Below are 13,786 nucleotides of genomic sequence, written 5' to 3'. Positions count from 1 at the left end.
AACTGTCATCGAAACCTTAAGCGTGCGGACCCTACGGTTCGAGAACGATGTAGACATGACTGAGACACATCTCTGGTCAATAACCAATAGCGGGACCTGGATGCCCATATTGGTTCCTACATATTCTACGAAGATCTTTATCGGTCAAACCGCATAACAACATACGTTGTTCCCTTTGTCATCGGTATGTTACTTGTCCGAGATTCGATCGTCGGTATCCAATACCTAGTTCAATCTCGTTATCGACAAGTCTCTTTACTCGTTCTGTAATACTTCATCTTATAACTAACTCATTAGTTACATGCTTGCAAGGCTTAGGTGATGAGCATTGCCGAGAGGGCCCAGAGATACCTCTCCGACAATCGGAGTGACAAAACCTAATCTCGAATTATGCTAACTCAACATGTACCTTCGGAGACACCTGTAGTACTCCTTTATAATCACCCAGTTACGTTGTGACGTTTGGTAGTACCCAAAGTGTTCCTCCGGTAAACGGGAGTTACACAATTCTCATAGTTACAGGAACATGTATAAGTCATGAAGGAAGCAATAGCAGAATACTAAACGATCAAGTGCTAAGCTAACGGGATGGGTCATGTCAATCACCTCATTCTCCTAATGATGTGATCCCATTAATCAAATGACAACACATGTCAATGGTTAGGAAACATAACCATCTTTGATTAATGAGCTAGTCAAGTAGAGGCATACTAGTGACTATATGTTTGTCTATGTATTCACACATGTATCATGTTTCCGGTTAATACAATTCTAGCATGAATAATAAACATTTATCATGATATGAGGAAATAAATAATAACTTTATTATTGCCTCTAGGGCATATTTCCTTCAGTCTCCCACTTGCACTAGAGTCAATAATCTAGATTACATAGTAATGATTCTAACACCCATGGAGTCTTGGTGCTGATCATGTTTTGCTCGTGAGAGAGGCTTAGTCAACGGGTCTGCAACATTCAGATCCGTATGTATCTTGCAAATCTCTATGTCTCCCACTTGGACTTGATCCCGAATGGAATTGAAGCGTCTCTTGATGTGCTTGGTCCTCTTGTGAAATCTGGATTCCTTTGCCAAGGCAATTGCACCAGTATTGTCACAGAAGATCTTCATTGGTCCCGATGCACTAGGTATGACACCTAGATCGGAAATGAACTCCTTCATCCAGACTCCTTCATTTGCTGCTTCAGAAGCAGCTATGTACTCCGCTTCACATGTAGATCCCGCCACGACGCTTTGTTTAGAACTGCACCAACTTACAGCTCCACCGTTTAATAAAAACACGTATCCGGTCTGCGATTTAGAATCGTCCGGATCAGTGTCAAAGCTTGCATCGACGTAACCATTTACGACTAGCTCTTTGTCACCTCCATATACGAGAAACATATCCTTAGTCCTTTTCAGGTATTTCAGGATGTTCTTGACCGCTGTCCAGTGATCCACTCCTGGATTACTTTGGTACCTACCTGCCAAGCTTATTGCTAAGCATACGTCAGGTCTGGTACACAGCATTGCATACATGATAGAGCCTATGGCTGAAGCATAGGGAACATCTTTCATTTTCTCTCTATCTTCTGCTGTGGTCGGGCATTGAGTTTGACTCAACTTTACACCTTGTAGCACAGGCAAGAATCCTTTCTTTGCCTGATCCATTTTGAACTTTTTCAAAATTTTGTCAAGGTATGTACTTTGTGAAAGTCCTATTAAGCGTCTTGATCTATCTCTATAGATCTTGATGCCCAATATGTAAGCAGCTTCACCGAGGTCTTTCATAGAAAAACTTTTATTCAAGTATCCCTTTATGCTATCCAGAAATTCTATATCATTTCCAATTAATAATATGTCATCAACATATAAAACTAGAAATGCTACAGAGCTCCCACTCACTTTCTTGTAAATACAGGCTTCTCCAAAAGTCTGTATAAAACCATATGCTTTGATCACACTATCAAAACGTTTATTCCAACTCCGAGATGCTTGCACCAGTCCATAAATGGAACGTTGGAGCTTGCACACTTTGTCAGCACTTTTTGGATCAACAAAACCTTCAGGTTGCATCATATACAACTCTTCTTCTAGAAATCCATTCAAGAATGCAGTCTTGACATCCATTTGCCAAATTTCATAATCATGAAATGCAGCAATAGCCAACATGATTCGGACAGACTTAAGCATCGCTACGGGTGAGAAAGTCTCATCGTAGTCAACCCCTTGAACTTGTCGAAAACCTTTTGCAACAAGTCGAGCTTTGTAGACAGTAACATTACCATCAGCGTCAGTCTTCTTCTTAAAGATCCATTTATTCTCAATGGCTTGCCGATCATCGGGCAAGTCAACCAAAGTCCATACTTTGTTTTCATACATGGATCCTATCTCAGATTTCATGGCCTCTAGCCATTTTGCGGAATCTGGGCTCATCATCGCTTCCTCATAGTTCGTAGGTTCATCATGGTCTAGTAACATGACTTCCAGAATAGGATTTCCGTACCACTCTGGTGCGGATCTTACTCTGGTAGACCTACGAGGTTCAGTAGAAACTTGATCTGAAGTTTCATGATCAATATCATTAGCTTCCTCACTAATTGGTGTAGTTGTCACAGGAACCGGTTCTTGTGATGAACTACTTTCCAATAAGGGAGTAGATACAGTTATCTCATCAAGTTCTACTTTCCTCCCACTCACTTCTTTCGAGAGAAACTCCTTCTCTAGAAAGGATCCGATTTTAGCAACGAAAATCTTGCCTTCAGATCTGTGATAGAAGGTGTACCCAATTGTCTCCTTTGGGTATCCTATGAAGACACATTTCTCCGATTTGGGTTCGAGCTTATCTGGTTGAAGTTTCTTCACATAAGCATCGCAGCCCCAAACTTTGAGAAACGACAACTTTGGTTTCTTGCCAAACCACAGTTCATAAGGCGTCGTCTCAACGGATTTTGATGGTGCCCTATTTAACGTGAATGCGGCCGTCTCTAAAGCATAACCCCAAAACGATAGCGGTAAATCGGTAAGAGACATCATAGATCGCACCATATCAAGTAAAGTACGATTACGACGTTCGGACACACCATTTCGCTGTGGTGTTCCAGGTGGCGTGAGTTGCGAAACTATTCCACATTGTTTCAAATGTAAACCAAACTCGTAACTCAAATATTCTCCTCCACGATCAGATCGTAGAAACTTTATTTTCTTGTTACGATGATTTTCTACTTCACTCTGAAATTCTTTGAACTTTTCAAATGTTTCAGACTTGTGCTTCATCAAGTAGATATACCCATATCTGCTCAAATCATCTGTGAAGGTGAGGAAATAACGATATCCGCCACGAGCCTCAACATTCATCGGACCACATACATCTGTATGTATGATTTCCAACAAATCTGTTGCTCTCTCCATAGATCCGGAGAACGGTGTTTTGGTCATCTTGCCCATGAGGCACGGTTCGCAAGTACCAAGTGATTCATAATCAAGTGATTCCAGAAGTCCATCAGTATGGAGTTTCTTCATGCGTTTTACACCGATATGACCTAAACGGCAGTGCCACAAATATGTTGCACTATCATTATCAACTCTGCATCTTTTGGCTTCAACATTATGAATATGTGTATCACTACTATCGAGATTTAATAAAAATAGACCACTCTTCAAGGGTGCATGACCATAAAAGATATTACTCATATAAATAGAACAACCATTATTCTCTGATTTAAATGAATAACCGTCTCGCATCAAACAAGATCCAGATATAATGTTCATGCTCAACGCAGGCACCAAATAACAATTATTCAGGTCTAAAACTAATCCCGATGGTAGATGTAGAGGTAGCGTGCCGACCGCGATCACATCGACTTTGGAACCATTTCCCACGCGCATCGTCACCTCGTTCTTAGCTAATCTTCGCTTAATCCGTAGTCCCTGTTTCGAGTTGCAAATGTTAGCAACAGAACCAGTATCAAATACCCAGGTGCTACTGCGAGCATTAGTAAGGTACACATCAATAACATGTATATCACATATACCTTTGTTCACTTTGCCATCCTTCTTATCCGCCAAATACTTGGGGCAGTTCCGCTTCCAGTGTCCAGTCTGCTTGCAGTAGAAGCACTCAGTTTCAGGCTTAGGTCCAGACTTGGGTTTCTTCACTTGAGCAGCAACTTGTTTGCCGTTCCTTTTGAAGTTCCCCTTCTTCTTCCCTTTGCCCCTTTTCTTGAAACCAGTGGTCTTGTTGACCATCAACACTTGATGCTCCTTTTTGATTTCTACCTCCGCGGCTTTCAGCATCGCGAAGAGCTCGGGAATAGTCTTGTTCATCCCTTGCATATTATAGTTCATCACAAAGCTCTTGTAGCTTGGTGGCAGTGATTGGAGAATTCTGTCAATGACGCTATCATCCGGAAGATTAACTCCCAGTTGAATCAAGTGATTATTATACCCAGACATTTTGAGTATATGCTCACTGACAGAACTATTCTCCTCCATCTTGCAGCTGTAGAACTTATTGGAGACTTCATATCTCTCAATCCGGGCATTTGCTTGAAATATTAACTTCAACTCCTGGAACATCTCATATGCCCCATGACGTTCAAAACGTCGTTGAAGACCCGGTTCTAAGCCGTAAAGCATGGCACACTGAACTATAGAGTAGTCATCAGCTTTGCTCTGCCAGACGTTCTTAACGTCGTCAGTTGCATCAGCAGCAGGCCTGGCACCCAGCGGTGCTTCCAGGACGTAACTCTTCTGTGCAGCAATGAGGATAATCCTCAGGTTACGGACCCAGTCCGTGTAATTGCTACCATCATCTTTCAACTTTGCTTTCTCAAGGAACGCATTAAAATTCAACGGAACAATAGCACGAGCCATCTATCTACATACAAACATAGACAAGCAAAATACTATCAGGTACTAAGTTCATGATAAATTTAAGTTCAATTAATCATATTACTAAAGAACTCCCACTTAGACAGACATCTCTCTAGTCATCTAAGTGATTACGTGATCCAAATCAACTAAACCATGTCCGATCATCACGTGAGATGGAGTAGTTTCAATGGTGAACATCTCTATGTTGATCATATCTACTATATGATTCACGCTCGACCTTTCGGTCCCCGTGTTCCGAGGCCATATCTGTATATGCTAGGCTCGTCAAGTATAACCTGAGTATTCCGCGTGTGCAACTGTTTTGCACCCGTTGTATTTGAACGTAGAGCCTATCACACCCGATCATCACGTGGTGTCTCAGCACGAAGAACTTTTGCAACGGTGCATACTCAGGGAGAACACTTCTTGATAATTAGTGAGAGATCATCTTAAAATGCTACCGTCAAACAAAGCAAGATAAGATGCATAAAGGATAAACATCACATGCAATCAATATAAGTGATATGATATGGCCATCATCATCTTGTGCTTGTGATCTCCATCTTCGAAGCACCGTCGTGATCACCATCGTCACCGGCGCGACACCTTGATCTCCATCGTAGCATCGTTGTCGTTACGCCATCTATTGCTTCTACGACTATCGCTACCGCTTAGAGATAAAGTAAAGCAATTACAGGGCGTTTGCATTTCATACAATAAAGCGACAACCATATGGCTCCTGCCAGTTGCCGATAACTTCGGTTACAAAACATGATCATCTCATACAATAAAATATAGCATCATGTCTTGGCCATATCACATCACAACATGCCCTGCAAAAACAAGTTAGACGTCCTCTACTTTGTTGTTGCAAATTTTACGTGGCTGCTACGGGCTTAAGCAAGAACCAATCTCACCTACGCATCAAAACCACAACGATAGTTTGTCAAATAGACTCCGTTTTAACCTTCACAAGGACCGGGCGTAGCCACACTCGGTTCAACTAAAGTGAGAGAGACAGACACCCGCCAGCCACCTTTAAGCACGAGTGCTCGTAACGGTGAAACCAGTCTCGCGTAAGCGTACGCGTAATGTCGGTCCGGGCCGCTTCATCTCACAATACCGCTGAACCAAAGTATGACATGCTGGTAGGCAGTATGACTTATATCGTCCACAACTCACTTGTGTTCTACTCGTGCATATAACATCAACGCATAAAACCTAGGCTCGGATGCCACTGTTGGGGAACGTAGTAATTTCAAAAAATTTCCTACGCACACGCAAGATCATGGTGATGATATAGCAACGAGGGGAGAGTGTTGTCTACGTACCCTCGTAGACCGAAGCGGAAGCGTTGACGCAACGTAGAGGAAGTAGTCGTACGTCCTCCGGTTCAACCGATCCAAGTACCGTTACTCCGGCACCTCCGAGTTCTTGACACGCGTACAGCTCGATGACGCACCCTCGATCTCCGATCCAGCAGAGGCGCCGAGGGGGAGTTCCGTCAGCACGACGGCGTGGTGACGATCTTGATGTTCTCCTGTTGCAGGGCTTCGCCTAAGCACCGCTACAATATGACCGAGGTGTAATATCGTGGAGGGGGGCACCGCACACGGCTAAGGAACGATCAATGATCAACTTGTGTGTTCTAGGGTGCCCCCCTACCCCCGTATATAAAGGAGGGAGGGAGGAGGTGGCCGGCCCTAGGGGGGGCGCGCCATGAGGAGGGGGAAACCTACTCCAAGTAGGTTTCCCTCTCTTTTCCTTATCTTATTTGGAGGGGGAAGGAAAGAGTACTAGTATTAGGAAGTAGTACTAGTAGTAGTAATAGGAAGAGGGGGAAGGAGAAAGGAAAGGGGGGGCCGGCCCCCCTCCCCAATTCGGATTGGGCTTGGGGGGGCGCGCCCCCTTCCCTTGCTCCTTCTCTCTTCCTCCTACATGGGCCCAATAAGGCCCATATACCTCCCGGGGGGTTCCGGTAACCTCCCGGGGCTCCAAACTTCTCCGGAACCTTTCCGGTGTCCAAATATATCCGTCCAATATATCAATCTTTATGTCTCGACCATTTCGAGACTCCTCGTCATGTCCGTAATCATATCCGGGACTCCGAACAACCTTCGGTACATCAAAATACATAAACTCATAATATAACTGTCATCGAAACCTTAAGCGTGCGGACCCTACGGTTCGAGAACGATGTAGACATGACTGAGACACATCTCTGGTCAATAACCAATAGCGGGACCTGGATGCCCATATTGGTTCCTACATATTCTACGAAGATCTTTATCGGTCAAACCGCATAACAACATACGTTGTTCCCTTTGTCATCGGTATGTTACTTGTCCGAGATTCGATCGTCGGTATCCAATACCTAGTTCAATCTCGTTATCGACAAGTCTCTTTACTCGTTCTGTAATACTTCATCTTATAACTAACTCATTAGTTACATGCTTGCAAGGCTTAGGTGATGAGCATTGCCGAGAGGGCCCAGAGATACCTCTCCGACAATCGGAGTGACAAAACCTAATCTCGAATTATGCTAACTCAACATGTACCTTCGGAGACACCTGTAGTACTCCTTTATAATCACCCAGTTACGTTGTGACGTTTGGTAGTACCCAAAGTGTTCCTCCGGTAAACGGGAGTTACACAATTCTCATAGTTACAGGAACATGTATAAGTCATGAAGGAAGCAATAGCAGAATACTAAACGATCAAGTGCTAAGCTAACGGGATGGGTCATGTCAATCACCTCATTCTCCTAATGATGTGATCCCATTAATCAAATGACAACACATGTCAATGGTTAGGAAACATAACCATCTTTGATTAATGAGCTAGTCAAGTAGAGGCATACTAGTGACTATATGTTTGTCTATGTATTCACACATGTATCATGTTTCCGGTTAATACAATTCTAGCATGAATAATAAACATTTATCATGAAATGAGGAAATAAATAATAACTTTATTATTGCCTCTAGGGCATATTTCCTTCAGTCTCCCACTTGCACTAGAGTCAATAATCTAGATTACATAGTAATGATTCTAACACCCATGGAGTCTTGGTGCTGATCATGTTTTGCTCGTGAGAGAGGCTTAGTCAACGGGTCTGCAACATTCAGATCCGTATGTATCTTGCAAATCTCTATGTCTCCCACTTGGACTTGGTCCCGAATGGAATTGAAGCGTCTCTTGATGTGCTTGGTCCTCTTGTGAAATCTGGATTCCTTTGCCAAGGCAATTGCACCAGTATTGTCACAGAAGATCTTCATTGGTCCCGATGCACTAGGTATGACACCTAGATCGGAAATGAACTCCTTCATCCAGACTCCTTCATTTGCTGCTTCAGAAGCAGCTATGTACTCCGCTTCACATGTAGATCCCGCCACGATGCTTTGTTTAGAACTGCACCAACTTACAGCTCCACCGTTTAATAAAAACACGTATCCGGTCTGCGATTTAGAATCGTCCGGATCAGTGTCAAAGCTTGCATCGACGTAACCATTTACGACTAGCTCTTTGTCACCTCCATATACGAGAAACATATCCTTAGTCCTTTTCAGGTATTTCAGGATGTTCTTGACCGCTGTCCAGTGATCCACTCCTGGATTACTTTGGTACCTACCTGCCAAGCTTATTGCTAAGCATACGTCAGGTCTGGTACACAGCATTGCATACATGATAGAGCCTATGGCTGAAGCATAGGGAACATCTTTCATTTTCTCTCTATCTTCTGCTGTGGTCGGGCATTGAGTTTGACTCAACTTTACACCTTGTAGCACAGGCAAGAATCCTTTCTTTGCCTGATCCATTTTGAACTTTTTCAAAATTTTGTCAAGGTATGTACTTTGTGAAAGTCCTATTAAGCGTCTTGATCTATCTCTATAGATCTTGATGCCCAATATGTAAGCAGCTTCACCGAGGTCTTTCATAGAAAAACTTTTATTCAAGTATCCCTTTATGCTATCCAGAAATTCTATATCATTTCCAATTAATAATATGTCATCAACATATAAAACTAGAAATGCTACAGAGCTCCCACTCACTTTCTTGTAAATACAGGCTTCTCCAAAAGTCTGTATAAAACCATATGCTTTGATCACACTATCAAAACGTTTATTCCAACTCCGAGATGCTTGCACCAGTCCATAAATGGAACGTTGGAGCTTGCACACTTTGTCAGCACTTTTTGGATCAACAAAACCTTCAGGTTGCATCATATACAACTCTTCTTCTAGAAATCCATTCAAGAATGCAGTCTTGACATCCATTTGCCAAATTTCATAATCATGAAATGCAGCAATAGCCAACATGATTCGGACAGACTTAAGCATCGCTACGGGTGAGAAAGTCTCATCGTAGTCAACCCCTTGAACTTGTCGAAAACCTTTTGCAACAAGTCGAGCTTTGTAGACAGTAACATTACCATCAGCGTCAGTCTTCTTCTTAAAGATCCATTTATTCTCAATGGCTTGCCGATCATCGGGCAAGTCAACCAAAGTCCATACTTTGTTTTCATACATGGATCCTATCTCAGATTTCATGGCCTCTAGCCATTTTGCGGAATCTGGGCTCATCATCGCTTCCTCATAGTTCGTAGGTTCATCATGGTCTAGTAACATGACTTCCAGAATAGGATTTCCGTACCACTCTGGTGCGGATCTTACTCTGGTAGACCTACGAGGTTCAGTAGAAACTTGATCTGAAGTTTCATGATCAATATCATTAGCTTCCTCACTAATTGGTGTAGTTGTCACAGGAACCGGTTCTTGTGATGAACTACTTTCCAATAAGGGAGTAGATACAGTTATCTCATCAAGTTCTACTTTCCTCCCACTCACTTCTTTCGAGAGAAACTCCTTCTCTAGAAAGGATCCGATTTTAGCAACGAAAATCTTGCCTTCAGATCTGTGATAGAAGGTGTACCCAATTGTCTCCTTTGGGTATCCTATGAAGACACATTTCTCCGATTTGGGTTCGAGCTTATCTGGTTGAAGTTTCTTCACATAAGCATCGCAGCCCCAAACTTTGAGAAACGACAACTTTGGTTTCTTGCCAAACCACAGTTCATAAGGCGTCGTCTCAACGGATTTTGATGGTGCCCTATTTAACGTGAATGCGGCCGTCTCTAAAGCATAACCCCAAAACGATAGCGGTAAATCGGTAAGAGACATCATAGATCGCACCATATCAAGTAAAGTACGATTACGACGTTCGGACACACCATTTCGCTGTGGTGTTCCAGGTGGCGTGAGTTGCGAAACTATTCCACATTGTTTCAAATGTAAACCAAACTCGTAACTCAAATATTCTCCTCCACGATCAGATCGTAGAAACTTTATTTTCTTGTTACGATGATTTTCTACTTCACTCTGAAATTCTTTGAACTTTTCAAATGTTTCAGACTTGTGCTTCATCAAGTAGATATACCCATATCTGCTCAAATCATCTGTGAAGGTGAGGAAATAACGATATCCGCCACGAGCCTCAACATTCATCGGACCACATACATCTGTATGTATGATTTCCAACAAATCTGTTGCTCTCTCCATAGATCCGGAGAACGGTGTTTTGGTCATCTTGCCCATGAGGCACGGTTCGCAAGTACCAAGTGATTCATAATCAAGTGATTCCAGAAGTCCATCAGTATGGAGTTTCTTCATGCGTTTTACACCGATATGACCTAAACGGCAGTGCCACAAATATGTTGCACTATCATTATCAACTCTGCATCTTTTGGCTTCAACATTATGAATATGTGTATCACTACTATCGAGATTTAATAAAAATAGACCACTCTTCAAGGGTGCATGACCATAAAAGATATTACTCATATAAATAGAACAACCATTATTCTCTGATTTAAATGAATAACCGTCTCGCATCAAACAAGATCCAGATATAATGTTCATGCTCAACGCAGGCACCAAATAACAATTATTCAGGTCTAAAACTAATCCCGATGGTAGATGTAGAGGTAGCGTGCCGACCGCGATCACATCGACTTTGGAACCATTTCCCACGCGCATCGTCACCTCGTTCTTAGCTAATCTTCGCTTAATCCGTAGTCCCTGTTTCGAGTTGCAAATGTTAGCAACAGAACCAGTATCAAATACCCAGGTGCTACTGCGAGCATTAGTAAGGTACACATCAATAACATGTATATCACATATACCTTTGTTCACTTTGCCATCCTTCTTATCCGCCAAATACTTGGGGCAGTTCCGCTTCCAGTGTCCAGTCTGCTTGCAGTAGAAGCACTCAGTTTCAGGCTTAGGTCCAGACTTGGGTTTCTTCACTTGAGCAGCAACTTGTTTGCCATTCCTTTTGAAGTTCCCCTTCTTCTTCCCTTTGCCCCTTTTCTTGAAACCAGTGGTCTTGTTGACCATCAACACTTGATGCTCCTTTTTGATTTCTACCTCCGCGGCTTTCAGCATCGCGAAGAGCTCGGGAATAGTCTTGTTCATCCCTTGCATATTATAGTTCATCACAAAGCTCTTGTAGCTTGGTGGCAGTGATTGGAGAATTCTGTCAATGACGCTATCATCCGGAAGATTAACTCCCAGTTGAATCAAGTGATTATTATACCCAGACATTTTGAGTATATGCTCACTGACAGAACTATTCTCCTCCATCTTGCAGCTGTAGAACTTATTGGAGACTTCATATCTCTCAATCCGGGCATTTGCTTGAAATATTAACTTCAACTCCTGGAACATCTCATATGCCCCATGACATTCAAAACGTCGTTGAAGACCCGGTTCTAAGCCGTAAAGCATGGCACACTGAACTATAGAGTAGTCATCAGCTTTGCTCTGCCAGACGTTCTTAACGTCGTCAGTTGCATCAGCAGCAGGCCTGGCACCCAATGGTGCTTCCAGGACGTAACTCTTCTGTGCAGCAATGAGGATAATCCTCAGGTTACGGACCCAGTCCGTGTAATTGCTACCATCATCTTTCAACTTTGCTTTCTCAAGGAACGCATTAAAATTCAACGGAACAATAGCACGAGCCATCTATCTACATACAAACATAGACAAGCAAAATACTATCAGGTACTAAGTTCATGATAAATTTAAGTTCAATTAATCATATTACTAAAGAACTCCCACTTAGACAGACATCTCTCTAGTCATCTAAGTGATTACGTGATCCAAATCAACTAAACCATGTCCGATCATCACGTGAGATGGAGTAGTTTCAATGGTGAACATCTCTATGTTGATCATATCTACTATATGATTCACGCTCGACCTTTCGGTCCCCGTGTTCCGAGGCCATATCTGTATATGCTAGGCTCGTCAAGTATAACCTGAGTATTCCGCATGTGCAACTGTTTTGCACCCGTTGTATTTGAACGTAGAGCCTATCACACCCGATCATCACGTGGTGTCTCAGCACGAAGAACTTTTGCAACGGTGCATACTCAGGGAGAACACTTCTTGATAATTAGTGAGAGATCATCTTAAAATGCTACCGTCAAACAAAGCAAGATAAGATGCAAAAAGGATAAACATCACATGCAATCAATATAAGTGATATGATATGGCCATCATCATCTTGTGCTTGTGATCTCCATCTTCGAAGCACCGTCGTGATCACCATCATCACCGGCGTGACACCTTGATCTCCATCGTAGCATCGTTGTCGTTACGCCATCTATTGCTTCTACGACTATCACTACCGCTTAGAGATAAAGTAAAGCAATTACAGGGCGTTTGCATTTCATACAATAAAGCGACAACCATATGGCTCCTGCCAGTTGCCGATAACTTCGGTTACAAAACATGATCATCTCATACAATAAAATATAGCATCATGTCTTGGCCATATCACATCACAACATGCCCTGCAAAAAACAAGTTAGACGTCCTCTACTTTGTTGTTGCAAATTTTATGTGGCTGCTACGGGCTTAAGCAAGAACCAATCTCACCTACGCATCAAAACCACAACGATAGTTTGTCAAATAGACTCCGTTTTAACCTTCACAAGGACCGGGCGTAGCCACACTCGGTTCAACTAAAGTGAGAGAGACAGACACCCGCCAGCCACCTTTAAGCACGAGTGCTCGTAACGGTGAAACCAGTCTCGCGTAAGCGTATGCGTAATGTCGGTCCGGGCCGCTTCATCTCACAATACCGCTGAACCAAAGTATGACATGCTGGTAGGCAGTATGACTTATATCGTCCACAACTTACTTGTGTTTTACTCGCGCATATAACATCAACACATAAAACCTAGGCTCGGATGCCACTGTTGGGGAACGTAGTAATTTCAAAAAAATTCCTACGCACATGCAAGATCATGGTGATGATATAGTAACAAGGGGAGAGTGTTGTCTACGTACCCTCGTAGACCGAAGCGGAAGTGTTGACGCAACGTAGAGGAAGTAGTCGTACGTCCTCCGGTTCAACCGATCCAAGTACCGTTACTCCGGCACCTCCGAGTTCTTGACACGCGTACAACTCGATGACGCACCCTCGATCTCCGATCCAGCAGAGGCGCCGAGGGGGAGTTCCGTCAGCATGACGGCGTGGTGACGATCTTGATGTTCTCCTATTGTAGGGCTTCGCCTAAGCACCGCTACAATATGACCGAGGTGTAATATCGTGGAGGGGGGCACCGCACACGGCTAAGGAACGATCAATGATCAACTTGTGTGTTCTAGGGTGCCCCCCTACCCCCATATATAAAGGAGGGAGGGAGGAGGTGGCCGGCCCTAGGGGGGGCGCGCCATGAGGAGGGGGAAACCTACTCCAAGTAGGTTTCCCTCTCTTTTCCTTATCTTATTTGGAGGGGGAAGGAAAGAGTACTAGTATTAGGAAGTAGTACTAGTAGTAGTAATAGGAAGAGGGGGAAGGAGAAAGGAAAGGGGGGGCCGGCCCCCCTCCCCAATTCGGATTGGG

Source organism: Triticum aestivum, chromosome 2A (assembly GCF_018294505.1).
Source record: "Triticum aestivum cultivar Chinese Spring chromosome 2A, IWGSC CS RefSeq v2.1, whole genome shotgun sequence".
NCBI lineage: Eukaryota > Viridiplantae > Streptophyta > Magnoliopsida > Poales > Poaceae > Triticum > Triticum aestivum.
The sequence above is the reverse complement of the archived record's forward strand: the minus strand, read 5'-3'. Positions refer to the sequence as shown.